The sequence below is a fragment of the Arachis stenosperma genome, chromosome 5 (genome assembly GCF_014773155.1).
Source record: "Arachis stenosperma cultivar V10309 chromosome 5, arast.V10309.gnm1.PFL2, whole genome shotgun sequence".
NCBI classification, from domain to species: domain Eukaryota; kingdom Viridiplantae; phylum Streptophyta; class Magnoliopsida; order Fabales; family Fabaceae; genus Arachis; species Arachis stenosperma.
In genome coordinates, this window is record NC_080381.1 from 74237034 (window position 1) to 74258022 (window position 20989).

The following is a 20989-nucleotide window of genomic DNA, read 5'->3' on the forward strand; positions in this document are numbered from 1 at the left end:
CTTCATCTTCTCTTTAATTCTGCAATTCATTTTTCTTCTTTCTTCTACAAATTGTTCTCTGAATTGATCAAGGAAGGGCTTGAGATCTAGACTTGTTCTCTAGTCTCATTGATTCCCTGAGATCTTGAATTTCTTTTCTGAGTTTCACAATTGAGTTGAATTTTGTTTCTGTTTTGGTCAAGTGAGCAATTGAGCTCTTGGCTTTCCTTCTGTTTTTACTGTTTCATTGAAATTGTTAGTTTCACTTTGAGACTTGAAAAATGATCTATGTCTCTTTGTTGCATCTCATTGCTCCCAATTTAATTTCCTGCACTTATGTTCTTCTGCAATTTACATTTAAGCTACTGTGACCTTGAATTTACTTTTCCTGCAATTTAATTTCCTTGCAATTGTTCTAAGCTTGGATCTACTGCTTTTATTTAATTGCTAGCACCCCAGCCCCCTTTACATTTGATGCAATTTATATTTCTTGCAATTTAAGTTTCAGCTATTTTACTTTCTTGTTATTTAAGTTTCCTGCAATTTTATTTTCTGCATCTTTTAATTTCCTTGCAATTTACTTTCTGTTGGCTACACTTCATCCAAATTCACTTCAATGTTAGCTTGACTAAACTAATCACCCACTAAAATTGCTTGATTCATCAATCCCTATGGGATCGACCTCACTCTAAGTGAGTTATTACTACTTGATGCGACCCGGTACACTTGCCGGTTGGATATGTGTGTTGGAAATTCATTTTTCCACAAAAACACCATCAATATACTAAAAACTAACTAAATGATACTAAAAACTACCTAAAAACAATGCCAAAAAGCGTATAAATTATCCACTCGTCAAAGGGCAACCGTCTGAGCCACAAATGGAAGAGGGGCAAGCCTCCAGCGCTATGGATTTAAGCCAAATGCAAGTTGCCATTGGAGAATTGTCTCAGCAATTCATGAGAGCTCAGGAGCAGCAAGCAAATTGTCAGTTGATAATGATGGAGCAATAGGAGAACTTCCAATTAAAGATGATGGATCAACAAAGGAAATTTCAAGCAAGATCCCTGGATAGGCAGAGGGAACAAGATGCACAAAATCAAGAATTATTTAACAAATTGTTCCAACAACAAGCTAGGCAAGAAAGGTACATCCAAGATCTTCATCAATGGAAGAATCTATATCACACAGCTGGAGAGGCTAGGCAGGTAGACAGGATGGAATATGATATGGATACTCAATCAAAGTTAAACTACCTAGTCTGTGGCATGCCAATGGTAAACCAAGAGATCAAGCCACATGAACAATATCCTGAGCTAGCAAAAGCACAAAGAGAAAGAGCCAAAAGAAAAATAGAGAGAATGGAGAAAACGTTGAAAAATGTTGGGCTCTAGGATCAGATAGACCATTCTTATGCTTGAATAGAATCTTTTGAATAGCAAGTGACAATAAAGAAGAAGAAGAAGTAGGAGTTAAGATAAAAGGGAGAGTCAAGCAAAGGAAAAGAGCACAAAAACTAAACGTGGTGGAGTTCCTTTCATAAACTTAGTAAATAAGGAAGATGCACATCTGAAATATGATATGCCTTCCGAATTTTCATGCTTTATGATGACATGTCATCATATACCCATTTTCTATGCTTTTTCATACAAGAAATTGATGAATTGTGCTTAAATATTGAATGCTTTTGTACTTAAATGATATATTTTCTTGATATTTTAATTTTATAAATCTTGTAGAAAAAAAGAAGAAAAAGAAGCAAAGAAGCACAAAAAAAGAGGAAAAAAAGAGCTTTGGGGTACACTTTGAAGTTGGGGTACACTTTGGAGCCTTAGGCCACGCTTTTAAAAGCGTGGCCCATGACCAAATCAAGAAAGGAAGCAGCCAGCACGCACACGATCCTGCCCTTGCCAAGGGCAGGGCAGAATCGTGATGCAAAGTGTGGTTGGAAGCAAGAATTTTCGCTAAGTTAAAATCTGGCCGCACACAGCATGACCATGCCTACTTCAAAGGGCTATAACTTGAGCTACAGACGTCCAATTGATGTGCTTCCAGTTGCGTTGGAAAGCTGACATTCAGAGCTTTCCAACGATATATAGCAATCCATATTTGGCGCACAATTGAGGCAGGAACGAAAGGCATCTTTAAGGGCCATGAGAAAGCAAGAAACTAGGCCTTACTTTGGTGCCAAGAAAGCCAAGGAAATTAAGTAGCGTGTGTTTCGGCCATGGTTCGAACTTGGGACATCAAAGTGAGGAGGGCAGGGCAGCATTTGGGTTGGTGCACAAATCTGGCGCACCACACACAAATCTGGCGCACCAATTCTCTCCTGGCAGCACCAGCGTGCATCGCAACTCAATCCTGGCAGCACCACATTTTTCTGCCCTGCCCTCCGCGAGGGCAGGGCAGCATCCCATGCACCATGGAAATTTCTGGCGCACCAATTTTTGATCCTGGCGCACGAATTCCTGATTCTGGCAGCACCAAGGCAATTTCTGGCGCACCAACTTTTCCTGCCCTGCCCTTGGCGCGGGCAGGGCAGCATTTCATGCACCACGCCCGCACCAGACCGCACCAAGGACGCACCACAACGCACCAATTTTCTGCCCTGCCCTCCACAAGGGCAGGCCAGCCTCCTGGGAGCAACATGGGCCAAAATCAACCAAAATTCGCATTAATTCAATTCTTCAACAAAGTGAATCAAGGCCAACCAAACCCATTTCTCCTCAAATCCAAAGCAAACAAAGCCCACTCAACATGACTCAAAGGCACATGAATCAATTAAATTAGGATTTTTATTTTTAATTTGTTTTAATTTCATTTTCATTTTTCACTTTGTAAAGCCTATATAAAGGCATCATTTTCATCTTTGTAGGGGAGCCCCATTAGAGAATATTGAGTAAAGCTCCATTAGAAAGCTCTCTTAGTTTTTCATTCTAGCTTTGGATCTTGGGTGAAGAATTAAAGAAATTCTGTTTCAATCTCACCTTGAGATCTCTTGTTTACTTTTTCTGCATAATTGAAATTCACATACTGCCTCATCTTCTCTTTAATTCTGCAATTTATTTTTCTTCTTTCTTCTGCAAATTGTTCTCTGAATTGATCAAGGAAGGGCTTGAGATCTAGACTTGTTCTCTAGTCTCATTGATTCCCTGAGATCTTGTCTCTTTAAATTTCACAATTGAGCTGAGTTACATTCTGTGTTGCTTCTTCAAGCAATTTTCCATTTCTGTTTAAATCTACTTCACTTATTCCATCTTTTAATTCTCTGCTTGATTGCTCTTTACTTTTTCTTGTTGAAGTTTTAATTCCCAGCACCCAATCCCTTTTACTTTTCATGCAATTTAATTATTCTGCAATTATTCTAAGTGCTGCTTATTGCTTTCCTTTAAATTTCCTGCACCCAATCCCCTTTACATTTCCTGCAATTTACATTTCTTGTCATTTAAGTTTCTGCAATTTACATTGCTTGTTCTTTAAGCTTCCTGCCTATTTACATTCTGCACTTTAAGTTCATTGCTATTTACATTTTGCTGCCACAATTCTCACTTAAATGTTAGCTTGACTAAACTAATCACCCACTAAAATTGCTTGATCCATCAATCCCTGTGGGATCGACCTCACTCTTGTGAGTTATTATTACTTGATGCGACCCGGTACACTTGCCGGTTGGATATGTGTGTTGGAAATTTATTTTTCCACAAAAACACCATCAAGTTTTTGGCGCCGTTGCCGGGGATTGATTAGATCAACAATGATTAAGTGGGTGAGAAGTCTAGATCAAGCATTTTCTTTGTTTTTGTTCTCTGTTCTAAGTTGAAACCAAGGTGTTTGAGTTTTTGCCTCACTAAGAAATTCTGTCTCTGTGACATGACTTTCAATTTTCAATGGTGTTGTGTTTTGCAAAATTCAAATGGAGTTCACCTCATCTTTTAGTCAAACACACTTCATGGGATATTGCCCGCCATCACAATATGATTCAAGTCAGTATCCTAATTATGGTTGGGAATATCACCAGGAAGACACAAATTCTGAGCACTCTAATCCATGGAGGTTTGCTTCAGAACCCCAAGATGAGCAAGAGAATTATGAGGGATACCAACCACCACCACAAAATGATTCATATCATTATCCTCATGGTGGATGGGAGTATCACCAAGAAACTGCAAATTCTGAGCAGTCAAATCACATGAAAAATTATCCACCCTTACTTCCCAGTTTCTCATTTCAAAATTCTTCATCATTTGATTATGCCTCAACACAAAATTCCCTCCAAGATCCATACAACTCATCTCACCAACCACAAAATTACTCTCAACCTTTATCCTTTGAGCTAGTGGCTGAGGATCCCCTTCAAAAGTCCAGAGAATTATTGGAAAGACAAGAACAAATTATGGAAGAACAAAAACAACGCTGGACAGAACAAGAATTCCTCCTCAAGAAAACAGAAGGGCATGTAGAGCAAAGGAAGATTCATTCAGGATCACCAAGTTTTAAGGATGAGGAACAATCTGTGAGTGAAGAAGAGGAAGAAGAGGTTCCTATATCAATTGAAAGTTCAATGGAGGAAGAGCAAGATGAGGAGGCTACTGTATCAAGTGAACTTTCAATGAAGAACAAGGTGGTTGAAAATGAAATTGCACTTGAGATGACAAGGGAACATGAAGACTCACAACTCTCACAAACTTTCCTGACCCAACAACTCTCAACACTTGAATCCATGATTGAAAGGTATGAAGAGGAGATGAAGAAAGCTTGGGAAGATCAACAAACCTCCTCCATGAAAGAGCTATTAAAGCAAATGTTGAGTGTAAAAGAGGAAGGGGAAGAACAAGCTAGTGAGGAGGACAATCAAGAACGTCCAAACTCAAGGGAAACAGAGAGGCTCATGAAGGACAAGCTCATTGAACCATCACTGCAAGGAACTCTTGATGAAGACAAAACTCCAACAATTACACAACCACCAAGACTTGGACTCAAGGAAGTGAAGGCAATTGACAAGAACACCAATTCTGTCCCTAATCCAGCAAGCAAAATCAATCAAGACATTTGCAAAAGAAAGCTTGCTGAGGAAAGGCCAAGACAAGGGACAGTAGCTAAATCTTCTCCCCCCTTGAGGTCATTCCTCTTAACTAATTGGAAGAAGAGGAAGAAAGTGAAGAACAACATGTCAAGCTAATGACACTAAAAGAGCACTTGTTGGGAGGTAACCCAACCGTAGGTACATTTCTTTTTATGCTTTGTTTAAATTCAATAAATTGGCATATGGTTATATTCTAAGTTTGGTGTTGCCTTGCAACAAATTATTTTTAATCTTTTTGGATGATTGCATCAAATCAAAAATGAAAGTGACACACCAAGATTCTAAGTTTGGTGTGCCACTTATTTTCTATGCAAATCATTCTAGCAACATCACTTGTCTGCATAATCATATTGCCTTTTGCAGTGTTATTTTTCTTCTTCTTAGTTGGATAATTTTTGTTTTCTCTTTGTTTCATTTATTTACTTATTTTTAATGCTTCTTTCATTAACTGTTTTTGTTAATACATCACCCAAACATCCTTACTCATGATAGATTCTTCACTTGGTGATTGTATTCAACAAATAACAGTTTCTTTTGTTTAGTTTTAGTTCAAATAAATTGACATATGGTTGCATTCTAAGTTTGGTGTTGCTATGCAACAAAATTTGGTTCCAATGCTTACTAGATACTTGCATTAATTTCAAGTGAAAGTGTCACACTAAGTTTGGTGTGCCACTTATTTTTTATGCAATGTATCATGCACACCCTCTTATGTTTGCAATCAAAATGTCTTTGTCTCTTGTGCCTTGATTGTTATTTTCATTTTTGCTTGCTTGCAACACATGTAATGCTAACGTTTCATTGCATAAGACATTCATGATCCATCTTAGCCCCATAGCCATTATTCTAATTGTTGCTTGAGGATGAGCAAGCATTCTGAGTTTGGCAAGGGAAAGAGGAAGAATAGAGAAAAAAGGACAACAATAATGAAGATGAACTACAAGGTTGTAGAGTTCCTTTTCTTCTCATTTGTTTCCAATACTTAAATTGCATGATTGTCTTCATCTTTTCTGTTTACATGTGTGTATGAATAAAGCATAGCTTGAATCTTAATTTATAACATGTTGCTATGACATTATGACTACCAACTTGAGTTTTGTGAATTCAAAAGCAAAAAAATATCATGATCATAAACAAACAAGGAATTAAAGAAGAATTTAGCATGTGCATACAAGTATTGGAAAGCTAGTATGATTGATTGTTGCTCAATTGCATTGGATTTTATTTAATTGAAGTTTTTCATCTAGTACATTTTTGTGAAATCTTTTGAAATCATGAAAACCTTGAAGAAGCAAATACAATTAAAGCAAGAAAAGAAAAACGGGAAAGAATGAGAAAGTTGAAGGCTCTGAGTACCAATGGCAATTTATTTGCTAAGTGCTTGTGGTGTTTATGTATCAAGCCAAATGCTTGAAAAACAAAACACTTAGAAGTCAAGGCTAGGCTCAAGTGCAAAAGCACTCCCTCAAAGCTCAAGGTTCTGAGCATCAATGATTAGAGAGTCAAGAAAAGAAAAAAAAATGATGAGCTTAATGAAGTCCTCTAATTAAATGCTTGTGGTGCTTATGTATCAAGTGGTAATACTTGAAAACAAAGCATTTAGAAGTCGTAGCTTTGTTATTAACTCATGGGGCAAAGCACCCAAAAGGAGAAAAAAAAAATCAAAAGCTTGTTTCAAGGAAGAATTATAAGAAAAAGATTTCATAAAATAAGCTAGATAGAAGCATCAATCATTTACATCTCTTTTGTAATTGTAGCATGCATAGAAAACTAGCTTGCCATGAACATTGAGTTGCTATTCTTCTTACCTTGGATTGTCAATCTTTATTGCATGATTCTTTTCTTGCTTGGGGACAAGCAAGATTTAAGTTTGGTATTGTGATGACATGTCATCATATACCCATTTTCTATGCTTTTTCATACAAGAAATTGATGAATTGTGCTTAAATATTGAATGCTTTTGTACTTAAATGATATATTTTCTTGATATTTTAATTTTATAAATCTTGTAGAAAAAAAGAAGAAAAAGAAGCAAAGAAGCACAAAAAAAGAGGAAAAAAAGAGCTTTGGGGTACACTTTGAAGTTGGGGTACACTTTGGAGCCTTAGGCCACGCTTTTAAAAGCGTGGCCCATGACCAAATCAAGAAAGGAAGCAGCCAGCACGCACACGATCCTGCCCTTGCCAAGGGCAGGGCAGAATCGTGATGCAAAGTGTGGTTGGAAGCAAGAATTTTCGCTAAGTTAAAATCTGGCCGCACACAGCATGACCATGCCTACTTCAAAGGGCTATAACTTGAGCTACAGACGTCCAATTGATGTGCTTCCAGTTGCGTTGGAAAGCTGACATTCAGAGCTTTCCAACGATATATAGCAATCCATATTTGGCGCACAATTGGGGCAGGAACGAAAGGCATCTTTAAGGGCCATGAGAAAGCAAGAAACTAGGCCTTACTTTGGTGCCAAGAAAGCCAAGGAAATTAAGTAGCGTGTGTTTCGGCCATGGTTCGAACTTGGGACATCAAAGTGAAAACACTGCCCTGCCCTCCGCGAGGGCAGGGCAGCATTTGGGTTGGTGCCCAAATCTGGCGCACCACACACAAATCTGGCGCACCAATTCTCTCCTGGCAGCACCAGCGTGCATCGCAACTCAATCCTGGCAGCGCGACATTTTTCTGCCCTGCCCTCCGCGAGGGCAGGGTAGCATCCCATGCACCAAGGAAATTTCTGGCGCACCAATTTTTGATCCTGGCGCACCAATTCCTGATTCTGGCAGCACCAAGGCAATTTCTGGCGCACCAACTTTTCCTGCCCTGCCCTTGGCGCGGGCAGGGCAGCATTTCATGCACCACGCCCGCACCAGACCGCACCAAGGACGCACCACAACGCACCAATTTTCTGCCCTGCCCTCCACAAGGGCAGGCCAGCCTCCTGGGAGCAACATGGGCCAAAATCAACCAAAATTCGCATTAATTCAATTCTTCAACAAAGTGAATCAAGGCCAACCAAACCCATTTCTCCTCAAATCCAAAGCAAACAAAGCCCACTCAACATGACTCAAAGGCACATGAATCAATTAAATTAGGATTTTTATTTTTAATTTGTTTTAATTTCATTTTCATTTTTCACTTTGTAAAGCCTATATAAAGGCATCATTTTCATCTTTGTAGGGGAGCCCCATTAGAGAATATTTGAGTAAAGCTCCATTAGAAAGCTCTCTTAGTTTTTCATTCTAGCTTTGGATCTTGGGTGAAGAATTAAAGAAATTCTGTTTCAATCTCACCTTGAGATCTCTTGTTTACTTTTTCTGCATAATTGAAATTCACATACTGCCTCATCTTCTCTTTAATTCTGCAATTTATTTTTCTTCTTTCTTCTGCAAATTGTTCTCTGAATTGATCAAGGAAGGGCTTGAGATCTAGACTTGTTCTCTAGTCTCATTGATTCCCTGAGATCTTGTCTCTTTAAATTTCACAATTGAGCTGAGTTACATTCTGTGTTGCTTCTTCAAGCAATTTTCCATTTCTGTTTAAATCTACTTCACTTATTCCATCTTTTAATTCTCTGCTTGATTGCTCTTTACTTTTCTTGTTGAAGTTTTAATTCCCAGCACCCAATCCCTTTTACTTTTCATGCAATTTAATTATTCTGCAATTATTCTAAGTGCTGCTTATTGCTTTCCTTTAAATTTCCTGCACCCAATCCCCTTTACATTTCCTGCAATTTACATTTCTTGTCATTTAAGTTTCTGCAATTTACATTGCTTGTTCTTTAAGCTTCCTACCTATTTACATTCTGCACTTTAAGTTCATTGCTATTTACATTTTGCTGCCACAATTCTCACTTAAATGTTAGCTTGACTAAACTAATCACCCACTAAAATTGCTTGATCCATCAATCCCTGTGGGATCGACCTCACTCTTGTGAGTTATTATTACTTGATGCGACCCGGTACACTTGCCGGTTGGATATGTGTGTTGGAAATTTATTTTTCCACAAAAACACCATCATGTTTTTGGCGCCGTTGCCGGGGATTGATTAGATCAACTATGATTAAGTGGGTGAGAAGTCTAGATCAAGCATTTTCTTTGTTTTTATTCTCTGTTCTAAGTTGAAACCAAGGTGTTTGAGTTTTTGCCTCACTAAGAAATTCTGTCTCTGTGACATGACTTTCAATTTTCAATGGTGTTGTGTTTTGCAAAATTCAAATGGAGTTCACCTCATCTTTTAGTCAAACAAACTTCATGGGATATTGCCCGCCATCACAATATGATTCAAGTCAGTATCCTAATTATGGTTGGGAATATCACCAGGAAGACACAAATTCTGAGCACTCCAATCCATGGAGGTTTGCTTCAGAACCCCAAGATGAGCAAGAGAATTATGAGGGATACCAACCACCACCACAAAATGATTCATATCATTATCCTCATGGTGGATGGGAGTATCACCAAGAAACTGCAAATTCTGAGCAGTCAAATCACATGAAAAATTATCCACCCTTACTTCCCAGTTTCTCATTTCAAAATTCTTCATCATTTGATTATGCCTCAACACAAAATTCCCTCCAAGATCCATACAACTCATCTCACCAACCACAAAATTACTCTCAACCTTTATCCTTTGAGCTAGTGGCTGAGGATCCCCTTCAAAAGTCCAGAGAATTATTGGAAAGACAAGAACAAATTATGGAAGAACAAAAACAACGCTGGACAGAACAAGAATTCCTCCTCAAGAAAACAGAAGGGCATGTAGAGCAAAGGAAGATTCATTCAGGATCACCAAGTTTTAAGGATGAGGAACAATCTGTGAGTGAAGAAGAGGAAGAAGAGGTTCCTATATCAATTGAAAGTTCAATGGAGGAAGAGCAAGATGAGGAGGCTACTGTATCAAGTGAACTTTCAATGAAGAACAAGGTGGTTGAAAATGAAATTGCACTTGAGATGACAAGGGAACATGAAGACTCACAACTCTCACAAACTTTCCTGACCCAACAACTCTCAACACTTGAATCCATGATTGAAAGGTATGAAGAGGAGATGAAGAAAGCTTGGGAAGATCAACAAACCTCCTCCATGAAAGAGCTACTAAAGCAAATGTTGAGTGTAAAAGAGGAAGGGGAAGAACAAGCTAGAGAGGAGGACAATCAAGAACGTCCAAACTCAAGGGAAACAGAGAGGCTCATGAAGGACAAGCTCATTGAACCATCACTGCAAGGAACTCTTGATGAAGACAAAACTCCAACAATTACACAACCACCAAGACTTGGACTCAAGAAAGTGAAGGCAATTGACAAGAACACCAATTCTGTCCCTAATCCAGCAAGCAAAATCAATCAAGACATTTGCAAAAGAAAGCTTGCTGAGGAAAGGCCAAGACAAGGGACAGTAGCTGAATCTTCTCCCCCTTGAGGTCATTCCTCTTAACTAATTGGAAGAAGAGGAAGAAAGTGAAGAACAACATGTCAAGCTAATGACACTAAAAGAGCACTTGTTGGGAGGTAACCCAACCGTAGGTACATTTCTTTTTATGCTTTGTTTAAATTCAATAAATTGGCATATGGTTACATTCTAAGTTTGGTGTTGCCTTGCAACAAATTATTTTTAATCTTTTTGGATGATTGCATCAAATCAAAAATGAAAGTGACACACCAAGATTCTAAGTTTGGTGTGCCACTTATTTTCTATGCAAATCATTCTAGCAACATCACTTGTCTGCATAATCATATTGCCTTTTGCAGTGTTATTTTTCTTCTTCTTAGTTGGATAATTTTGTTTTCTCTTTGTTTCATTTATTTACTTATTTTTAATGCTTCTTTCATTAACTGTTTTTGTTAATACATCACCCAAACATCCTTACTCATGATAGATTCTTCACTTGGTGATTGTATTCAACAAATAACAGTTTCTTTTGTTTAGTTTTAGTTCAAATAAATTGACATATGGTTGCATTCTAAGTTTGGTGTTGCTATGCAACAAAATTTGGTTCCAATGCTTACTAGATACTTGCATTAATTTCAAGTGAAAGTGTCACACTAAGTTTGGTGTGCCACTTATTTTTTTATGCAATGTATCATGCACACCCTCTTATGTTTGCAATCAAAATGTCTTTGTCTCTTGTGCCTTGATTGTTATTTTTCATTTTTGCTTGCTTGCAACACATGTAATGCTAACGTTTCATCGCATAAGACATTCATGATCCATCTTAGCCCCATAGCCATTATTCTAATTGTTGCTTGAGGATGAGCAAGCATTCTGAGTTTGGCAAGGGAAAGAGGAAGAATAGAGGAAAAAGGACAACAATAATGAAGATAAACTACAAGGTTGTAGAGTTCCTTTTCTTCTCATTTGTTTCCAATACTTAAATTGCATGATTGTCTTCATCTTTTCTGTTTACATGTGTGTATGAATAAAGCATAGCTTGAATCTTAATTTATAACATGTTGCTATGACATTATGACTACCAACTTGAGTTTTGTGAATTCAAAAGCAAAAAAATATCATGATCATAAACAAACAAGGAATTAAAGAAGAATTTAGCATGTGCATACAAGTATTGGAAAGCTAGTATGATTGATTGTTGCTCAATTGCATTGGATTTTATTTAATTGAAGTTTTTCATCTAGTACATTTTTGTGAAATCTTTTGAAATCATGAAAACCTTGAAGAAGCAAATACAATTAAAGCAAGAAAAGAAAAACGGGAAAGAATGAGAAAGTTGAAGGCTCTGAGTACCAATGGCAATTTATTTGCTAAGTGCTTGTGGTGTTTATGTATCAAGCCAAATGCTTGAAAAACAAAACACTTAGAAGTCAAGGCTAGGCTCAAGTGCAAAAGCACTCCCTCAAAGCTCAAGGTTCTGAGCATCAATGATTAGAGAGTCAAGAAAAGAAAAAAAAAAATGATGAGCTTAATGAAGTCCTCTAATTAAATGCTTGTGGTGCTTATGTATCAAGTGGTAATACTTGAAAACAAAGCATTTAGAAGTCGTAGCTTTGTTATTAACTCATGGGGCAAAGCACCCAAAAGGAGAAAAAAAAAATCAAAAGCTTGTTTCAAGGAAGAATTATAAGAAAAAGATTTCATAAAATAAGCTAGATAGAAGCATCAATCATTTACATCTCTTTTGTAATTGTAGCATGCATAGAAAACTAGCTTGCCATGAACATTGAGTTGCTATTCTTCTTACCTTGGATTGTCAATCTTTATTGCATGATTCTTTTCTTGCTTGGGGACAAGCAAGATTTAAGTTTGGTGTTGTGATGACATGTCATCATATACCCATTTTCTATGCTTTTCATACAAGAAATTGATGAATTGTGCTTAAATATTGAATGCTTTTGTACTTAAATGATATATTTCTTGATATTTTAATTTTATAAATCTTGTAGAAAAAAAGAAGAAAAAGAAGCAAAGAAGCACAAAAAAAGAGGAAAAAAAGAGCTTTGGGGTACACTTTGAAGTTGGGGTACACTTTGGAGCCTTAGGCCACGCTTTTAAAAGCGTGGCCCATGACCAAATCAAGAAAGGAAGCAGCCAGCATGCACACGATCCTGCCCTTGCCAAGGGCAGGGCAGAATCGTGATGCAAAGTGTGGTTGGAAGCAAGAATTTTCGCTAAGTTAAAATCTGGCCGCACACAGCATGACCATGCCTACTTCAAAGGGCTATAACTTGAGCTACAGACGTCCAATTGATGTGCTTCCAGTTGCGTTGGAAAGCTGACATTCAGAGCTTTCCAACGATATATAGCAATCCATATTTGGCGCACAATTGGGGCAGGAACGAAAGGCATCTTTAAGGACCATGAGAAAGCAAGAAACTAGGCCTTACTTTGGTTCCAAGAAAGCCAAGGAAATTAAGTAGCGTGTGTTTCGGCCATGGTTCGAACTTGGGACATCAAAGTGAAAACACTGCCCTGCCCTCCGCGAGGGCAGGGCAGCATTTGGGTTGGTGCACAAATCTGGCGCACCACACACAAATCTGGCGCACCAATTCTCTCCTGGCAGCACCAGCGTGCATCGCAACTCAATCCTGGCAGCACCACATTTTTCTGCCCTGCCCTCCGCGAGGGCAGGGCAACATCCCATGCACCAAGGAAATTTCTGGCGCACCAATTTTTGATCCTGGCGCACCAATTCCTGATTCTGGCAGCACCAAGGCAATTTCTGGCGCACCAACTTTTCCTGCCCTGCCCTTGGCGCGGGCAGGGCAGCATTTCATGCACCACGCCCGCACCAGACCGCACCAAGGACGCACCACAACGCACCAATTTTCTGCCCTGCCCTCCACAAGGGCAGGCCAGCCTCCTGGGAGCAACATGGGCCAAAATCAACCAAAATTCGCATTAATTCAATTCTTCAACAAAGTGAATCAAGGCCAACCAAACCCGTTTCTCCTCAAATCCAAAGCAAACAAAGCCCACTCAACATGACTCAAAGGCACATGAATCAATTAAATTAGGATTTTTATTTTTAATTTGTTTTAATTTCATTTTCATTTTTCACTTTGTAAAGCCTATATAAAGGCATCATTTTCATCTTTGTAGGGGAGCCCCATTAGAGAATATTTGAGTAAAGCTCCATTAGAAAGCTCTCTTAGTTTTTCATTCTAGCTTTGGATCTTGGGTGAAGAATTAAAGAAATTCTGTTTCAATCTCACCTTGAGATCTCTTGTTTACTTTTTCTGCATAATTGAAATTCACATACTGCCTCATCTTCTCTTTAATTCTGCAATTTATTTTTCTTCTTTCTTCTGCAAATTGTTCTCTGAATTGATCAAGGAAGGGCTTGAGATCTAGACTTGTTCTCTAGTCTCATTGATTCCCTGAGATCTTGTCTCTTTAAATTTCACAATTGAGCTGAGTTACATTCTGTGTTGCTTCTTCAAGCAATTTTCCATTTCTGTTTAAATCTACTTCACTTATTCCATCTTTTAATTCTCTGCTTGATTGCTCTTTACTTTTTCTTGTTGAAGTTTTAATTCCCAGCACCCAATCCCTTTTACTTTTCATGCAATTTAATTATTCTGCAATTATTCTAAGTGCTGCTTATTGCTTTCCTTTAAATTTCCTGCACCCAATCCCCTTTACATTTCCTGCAATTTACATTTCTTGTCATTTAAGTTTCTGCAATTTACATTGCTTGTTCTTTAAGCTTCCTGCCTATTTACATTCTGCACTTTAAGTTCATTGCTATTTACATTTTGCTGCCACAATTCTCACTTAAATGTTAGCTTGACTAAACTAATCACCCACTAAAATTGCTTGATCCATCAATCCCTGTGGGATCGACCTCACTCTTGTGAGTTATTATTACTTGATGCGACCCGGTACACTTGCCGGTTGGATATGTGTGTTGGAAATTTATTTTTCCACAAAAACACCATCACTTTACACATTTATGATTAGGCTTTTATATTATGTACTATTATATTTGGTTATCTTCTAATTTTAAAAATACTTGTGTAGTACAGTTCTTTTGTAGTACAATAATAATTGCTTGATATATCACAACACTATACTATTGAAAAACTTGCTTGCACTCAATATTTTAAAAATGCATCAGAGAACAATTCTTTGAGAAGAAGGATTGAGAAATCAAAAATTTATTCTGAGGTAAGCAAAAGATTTAGAGAAGTGGTGGTTCTAGTTGTATGATTGTGTATTGAGGTTGCATGTTTATGAAAACTTGCATAGGAGCTCGTAGGCAGGAAATGGAATTCAAAGAAATGTTGTGGAGATTCTCAAACATTTATTAATCCAAGAAGCAGCAACAAAAGAAAATAAAAGAAACAGAAACAAAAGAACATGGCAAAAGGCTCTGAGCATCAATTACTAGGAAGAAAATGTAAGAAAGAAGAACTCAAAGAGTTACTATCCTAGTTAAATGCTTGTGGTAGAATTGTGTCAAAGAGAGAGGCTTGAGCAAGTAAATCCTAAGGGGTGCTTCAACACCTAATACCCTAAGACCTAACTGGTTTGGGAGTATTGATTGAAAGCTTATTTAAAGAGCCGCTTTGAGACATGACATTTAGAGTTAATGCCAAAACACAGAAACCATAAGCTACTTCAAGGTGATTACCTATAGAGAGATCTCCATGATATCATTTGAATGAAAATCCTAAGATCTAAGACTTCCAATATGTAGGGACTAGTAAGCACTGAAGCCCTTGCATGAGCATATAAATTAGAGTTCACCCCACTATCACTTAATCACTTTACTCACAGAGCATCATAAGTTATTCTTCAATCCATTCCAATTAAAAGAACCTTGGTGCATAAGTCTTTTCTTGTTTGGGGACAAGCATGGTTTAAGTTTGGAGTTGTGATGACAAGTCATCTTATGCTAGTTTTACTAGCATTTTTCCTTGCTTTTAGTAGGTTTATTACACTTTCTTGAATGCTAAGTAAGTAATTGGAGTGCAATTTCATATTTACCTTGACCCAATCAAACATTGTTGATTTTATGCAAAATCATGAGATTTATGCACAAATTAGTTGATTATTATGAATGATGCAAAACCTTGTGATTTGGCTAGGCTTTGATTGCTTGATTGGTTGATTTCAGGTGCCAAATGATGAAAAGAAAAAGGCAGAGAAGCAAGGTGCAGATGAATGCTGCGTTCATTTGATGAACGATATGTTCACATGCGATGCGCACGCGTACAAGGCGCTTTCGCGTGGATGAGCAATTTGGAAATCCACGTGTACGCACGCATGACGTGCACGTGTGGATTGAGGATTAACGTTCATAAGAATTGAAGGCTATGTTCACTTGGAGTGAATGCCTGCGATACTTTCAGAGTTTGAATTCGAAGATGGGCATCGACGCGCACGCGTGCATGATGCGCACGTGTCGAGATGACAAAAGTAGTGATGGGCGCAGACGCGTACATGACGCTGGACGCAGAAGTGACATTTCACCATCCACGCGAATGCATACAGGATGCGCATGCATGAAGAGCGTTCATGGTGCGAACGTAGCATTCCGTTCGTGAACACTACCAAGGATGCAGATGCACACGTGGTACGCGCAAGCATGGTTGAGACAGAAGGCATCATCGACGTGCATGCACGCAGTACACGCATGCATCGATGGGGAAAAACACAAGGGACGCACACGCGCATCGGGCGTGCACGCATCGGTGAATGAACGCAGCGTTCACTTTGAGAATGCTACATTCTCCTGAAGCAAGCTCCCAACCACACCAAATGAGGACCCATTATGATCTGTTTCATCAAAGGCCAGAAAGCCCACTCCAAGTACTGGGATGACAAAATTAGAAAGTGTATAAATAGGAGAACATTCAATTTCAAGAGGGAGTTTCTTTGGATTTTTTTATTTTTAGATTTCTTTCATTTTTCCTTAAGAATTTAGATCTGGTTTTCATTTTCTTTTTCTGTTCTTGATTTTCTTCTGCAAATTTTCTTTTATGTTTTGGGTACTAGAGCAATGATGAACTAAACCCCACATTCATTAAGGGGAGGAGCTCTATTGTAAATCCCATGAATCAATGAAATTCTTCTTTTTATCAATTCATCTTTGTAGCTATTGGGTACCTTCTGTTTTGATTTAGAATTCTTCACTCTGGAAGGAGGTTGAATTCATGAATGCTTGTGTGAGCCTTGGAAGGGGAATCACTTGCATTAGAATTGGAGCTCTATCCTTCACTACTATCTTGATGAACACCATTCGGGAGGAATTGAGATCTTGAGAGTTAGTGTGGCTTATGGATGAGAGATTTGTACTTAACCTCTTCTCATGACAATTAGATCAAGGAATTGGCAAGATTGATTGTGATTTGAGAGATTGGATTGCCAAGGAATTGGGATCCAATCAATTTCAATCCGCCATAGATCTACTAGATGATTGAGAAAGGAGTTGAGACCCAATTGATTCATGAAGGATTATAGTATCTCCAATCCCTGATGAATCGCTTTCTTTGAATTTCCTTCACTTTGATTCCTCTTCACTTGCTGAAAGTTACATTTATTAGTTCTGTTTAATTCCCAATACCTAAATCCCTTTTTATTCATGAAATTCAAGTTTCCTTGTTATTTAGTATTCCTGCACTTTAAGTTTCAGCTATTTACTTTTCTTGAACTTTAAGATTCAGTACTTTTAATTTCTTGCACCTTAAGTTCTAGTCGAATTTAATTTTCTGCCATTTACTTCTTGCCAATTTACATTCTGCCATTTAGAATTCTTGCAATTTACTTTCTCTCGATCACAAACTACCCACTTCATTCATATTAGCTTAACTAAATTCATCATCTAACTAAAGTTGTTGAATCCTTCAATCCCTATGGGATCGACCTCACTCTTGTGAGTTATTATTACTTGATGCGATCCGGTACACTTGCCGGTTAGATTGTGTGGAAATCCAATTTTCCCCATCAGCTTCACCCTCAAGTAGAGATGGATCCACGCTAAACCTGGGGTTCAGATTCGGAGGAGTATTGGTAGCTGCTAAAACTAGTGTCAATCACATACAGCCTGCCAAGAAATCACTCACAAGCAAGGGAAGTAGTAGTACCAAAGTTAATTCAAAAAGGCAAAGCAACTCCAACTCTCAACTCTATTCTTATCATTTATTCCAATTCAATATTCCATTCATACATTACTCGTACAACTCCATATATGACATGTAATCATTCAAAGTTAATCCAACAACCTTCTGATCTGCCTGACTAAAACCTGCAAGATAACCATAAGCTTGCTTCAAACTACAATCCTCATGGGATCGACCCTGACTCGCTCAGGTATTACTTGGACGACTCAGTGCACTTGCTGGTACAACAGTACAAAGGTGTGGGGAATCGTGCTACCAAGTTTTTGGCACCGCTGCCGGAGATTATTGAGTTTGGACAAACTGAAGGATTGTCTTGCTCCCTAGATCAGGTAATTTATTTTACATTATTCAAAAATTTGGGTGAACTAGATCTAAAAATTTTAAGTCTTATGTCTTTTTTGTATTTTTCTCTTTCATCATAAAATTCAGAAAAATCAAAAAAATATCTTTTCTAACTTAATTCTAACCATAAATTTTGAAAATTAACATAAAAATTCAGATTTCAATTTTTAAATTTTATCTCATCATACCTTAGTTGTCAAGTTTTCAAAAATCAAATTTTTCAAAAATAAAAATCACATCTTTTTCAAAAATCTTATTATATCTTTTTGGAAAAACTAAAAATCTTATCTTATCTTTTTCAAATTTCAAACTTTAAAATTAATCTTTTTCAAAATCAAATTTCAAAATCTTATCTTTTTAAAAATATTTTTCAAATCATTTTAATTTCTTATTTTACCTTTTCTAACTTCCAATTTTAAAATCATATTTTTCTTATCTCTTATCTTATTTTTAAAATTTCAAATATCTTCTTATCTTATCTTTTATTTTAATTTTTATCTTTTCTTAATTAATATCTCTCTTATCTCTCTTATTTTTCAAAACTTCCTAACTAACTCTTCTCTTCCTTAATTTTTGAAAATAATATCTTATTTTCTCTCTCTTCTTTTTCAAAACCTCCTAACTAACTCTTCTCTTCTTAATTTTTGAAAATTACTTCTCTTCTTCTCTCTCTCTTCTTCTTCAAAACTACCTAACTAACTCTCTTCTCTCTTAATTTTCGAAAATTTCTTCTTCTTATCTCTCCTCTATTTTCGAAAATTTAACATTTAAATTTTAAATTCTTTTTATATTAATTAACTAATTTTCAAAACTAATTAATTAATAAACAAAAATAAAAATATTTTAACTCTTATTTACTTTTTCTATTTATACTGCTCTTCATCTCACATCTATATATTCGAACTCTACTTCTTTCTCTTCTTCCATCTTCACTTCTTTATCTTCTTTCCTTTCTTCTTTACATCTCACTGGGAGCTTCTTGCCAATTGGCACAAAAATCTTTCTTGTGATTTCCTTTCCTTCTATCTTCTTTATTTACCCTTATCTACTATTTCCAAGGTATTCTTTTTCTACTTCTTTTGCTTCTTTTCTTTCTTCTTACTTTACTTCTGACTTTAAGGAGGAGCTTCTTGCCTATTGGCATAGAGAGTCTTCTTCTTTTATTTTTTTTCTTTTCTTATTGTTTATGACTTGGAACAGGGATAAAACACCCCTATTGACTCCTGATCCTGAACCTGAGAAGACTCTGAGGAGGCGTTTACAACAAGCTAAAGCACAATACTTTGGAAGATACCTTTCAGAAAGTTTTGAACATGAAAAGGAGGATATGGCCGAAGCACAAGAGGAGCCAAGAAAGGTCCTTGGTGACTTTACCATGCCTACTTCTGACTTTTATGGCAGAAGCATTATTGTACCTGCCGTTGGAGCTAACAATTTTGAGCTTAAGCCTCAGTTAGTCTCTCTTCTACAGCAGAATTGCAAGTTTTATGGACTTCCAATGGAAGATCCACATCAGTTTTTAGCTGAGTTCTTGCTAATCTGTGATAATGTAAGAACTAATGGAGTTAATCCTGAAGTCTACAAGTTGATGCTCTTTCCCTTTGCTTTAAGAGATAGAGCTAAAAACTGGATGGATGCCCAGCCTAAAGAGAGTCTTAACTCTTGGGAAAAGCTAGTTAATGCTTTTTTTGCTAAATTCTTTCCTCCTCAAAGGATGAGTAACATTAGAGTGGAAGTTCAAACATTCAAACAAAGAGAAGGTGAATCCCTCTATGAAGCTTGGGAAAGATACAAGCAGCTGATCAAGAGATGTCCTCCTGACATGCTCTCAAAGTGGTCCATCATAGGCGTGTTCTATGATGGCTTGTCTGAGATATCTAAGATTTCATTGGATAGCTCTGCAGGCGGATCTCTCTACTAGAAGAAAACATCTGCAGAAGCAAGAGAGCTCATTGAAATGGTTTCCAACAACCAGTTCATGTACACTTCTGAAAGGAATCCTATAAATATGGAACCTCTCAGAAGAAAGGAGTTCATGAAGTTAAAACTCTGAATGTCATCTTGCCTCAGAATAAGATCTTGACCCAATAGGTCAACATGATCTCTCAGCATCTGACTGGGATGCAAACTGCATGTGGCAGTAATCAGGAAGCTTCTTTTGAGACAAAAGTTTATGATCCTGATCAACCCACCATGGAGGAGGTGAATTATATGGGAGAATCCTATGGAAACACTTACAACACTTCATGGAGGAATCATCCTAACCTCTCATGGAAGGATCAATAGAAACCTCTACAAGGTTTCAACAATAATCAAGGTGGTAGGAACCTGAATAGGTTCAATAATAGACCACCATTCCCATCTTCTCAAGGGAATATGGAGACCTCTAAGCAGAGCCTTTCTGAGTTAGCCATTCTAGTCTCTAGCCTCACTAAGACCACCCATAGTTTCATTAATAAAATAAGGTCGTCCATTAGAAACTTGGAGGTACAAGTTGATCAACTATGCAAGATGATCCCTGAGATTCCTCCTGACACTCTTCTGAGTATCACTGAGGTAAATCTTAGAGAAGAGTGCAAGGCCATAACCATGGAGGTAGAGGCCGAACTAGAGGAGAATGAGGTGGCATTGAACGCCAGAGAAGAAGCCCTCACTGGGCGTTCAATACCCACAATTGCAGCAAGCCTAGAGTTAAATGCCAGTGAGGAACCCCCCACTGGGCGTTTAACGCCCATCCTGGTAGAAGAACTGGCATTGAACACCAGCCAAGGAGCACTGGCTGGGCGTTCAACGCCCAAACAGGAAGGCTTTCTAGCACTAAACACCAGTAAGAAACCCCTCACTGGGCGTTCAACAACCAAATTCCCAGCCATTTTGGCACTGAACGCCAGTGCGGAACGCTTCACTGGGCATTCAACACCCACCAGCCCAGGGAAGCAGGCGTTGAACGCCAGCAAGGACATCCCTATTGGGCGTTCAACGCCAGTCAGGGTGGACAACAAGGGTGTTCAATGCC

At 37.8% G+C, this 20989-nt stretch overlaps 1 non-coding gene across 1 annotated transcript; it reads right to left on the bottom strand.

The window, feature by feature from the left end:
* Positions 1 to 19693: 19693 nt before the first annotated feature.
* LOC130983467 (small nucleolar RNA R71) lies at positions 19694 to 19800 on the bottom strand. The gene has a single exon (XR_009087454.1). It is a non-coding gene; the product is annotated as a small nucleolar RNA R71 (small nucleolar RNA).
* Between the last annotated feature and the right edge of the window lie 1189 nt (positions 19801 to 20989).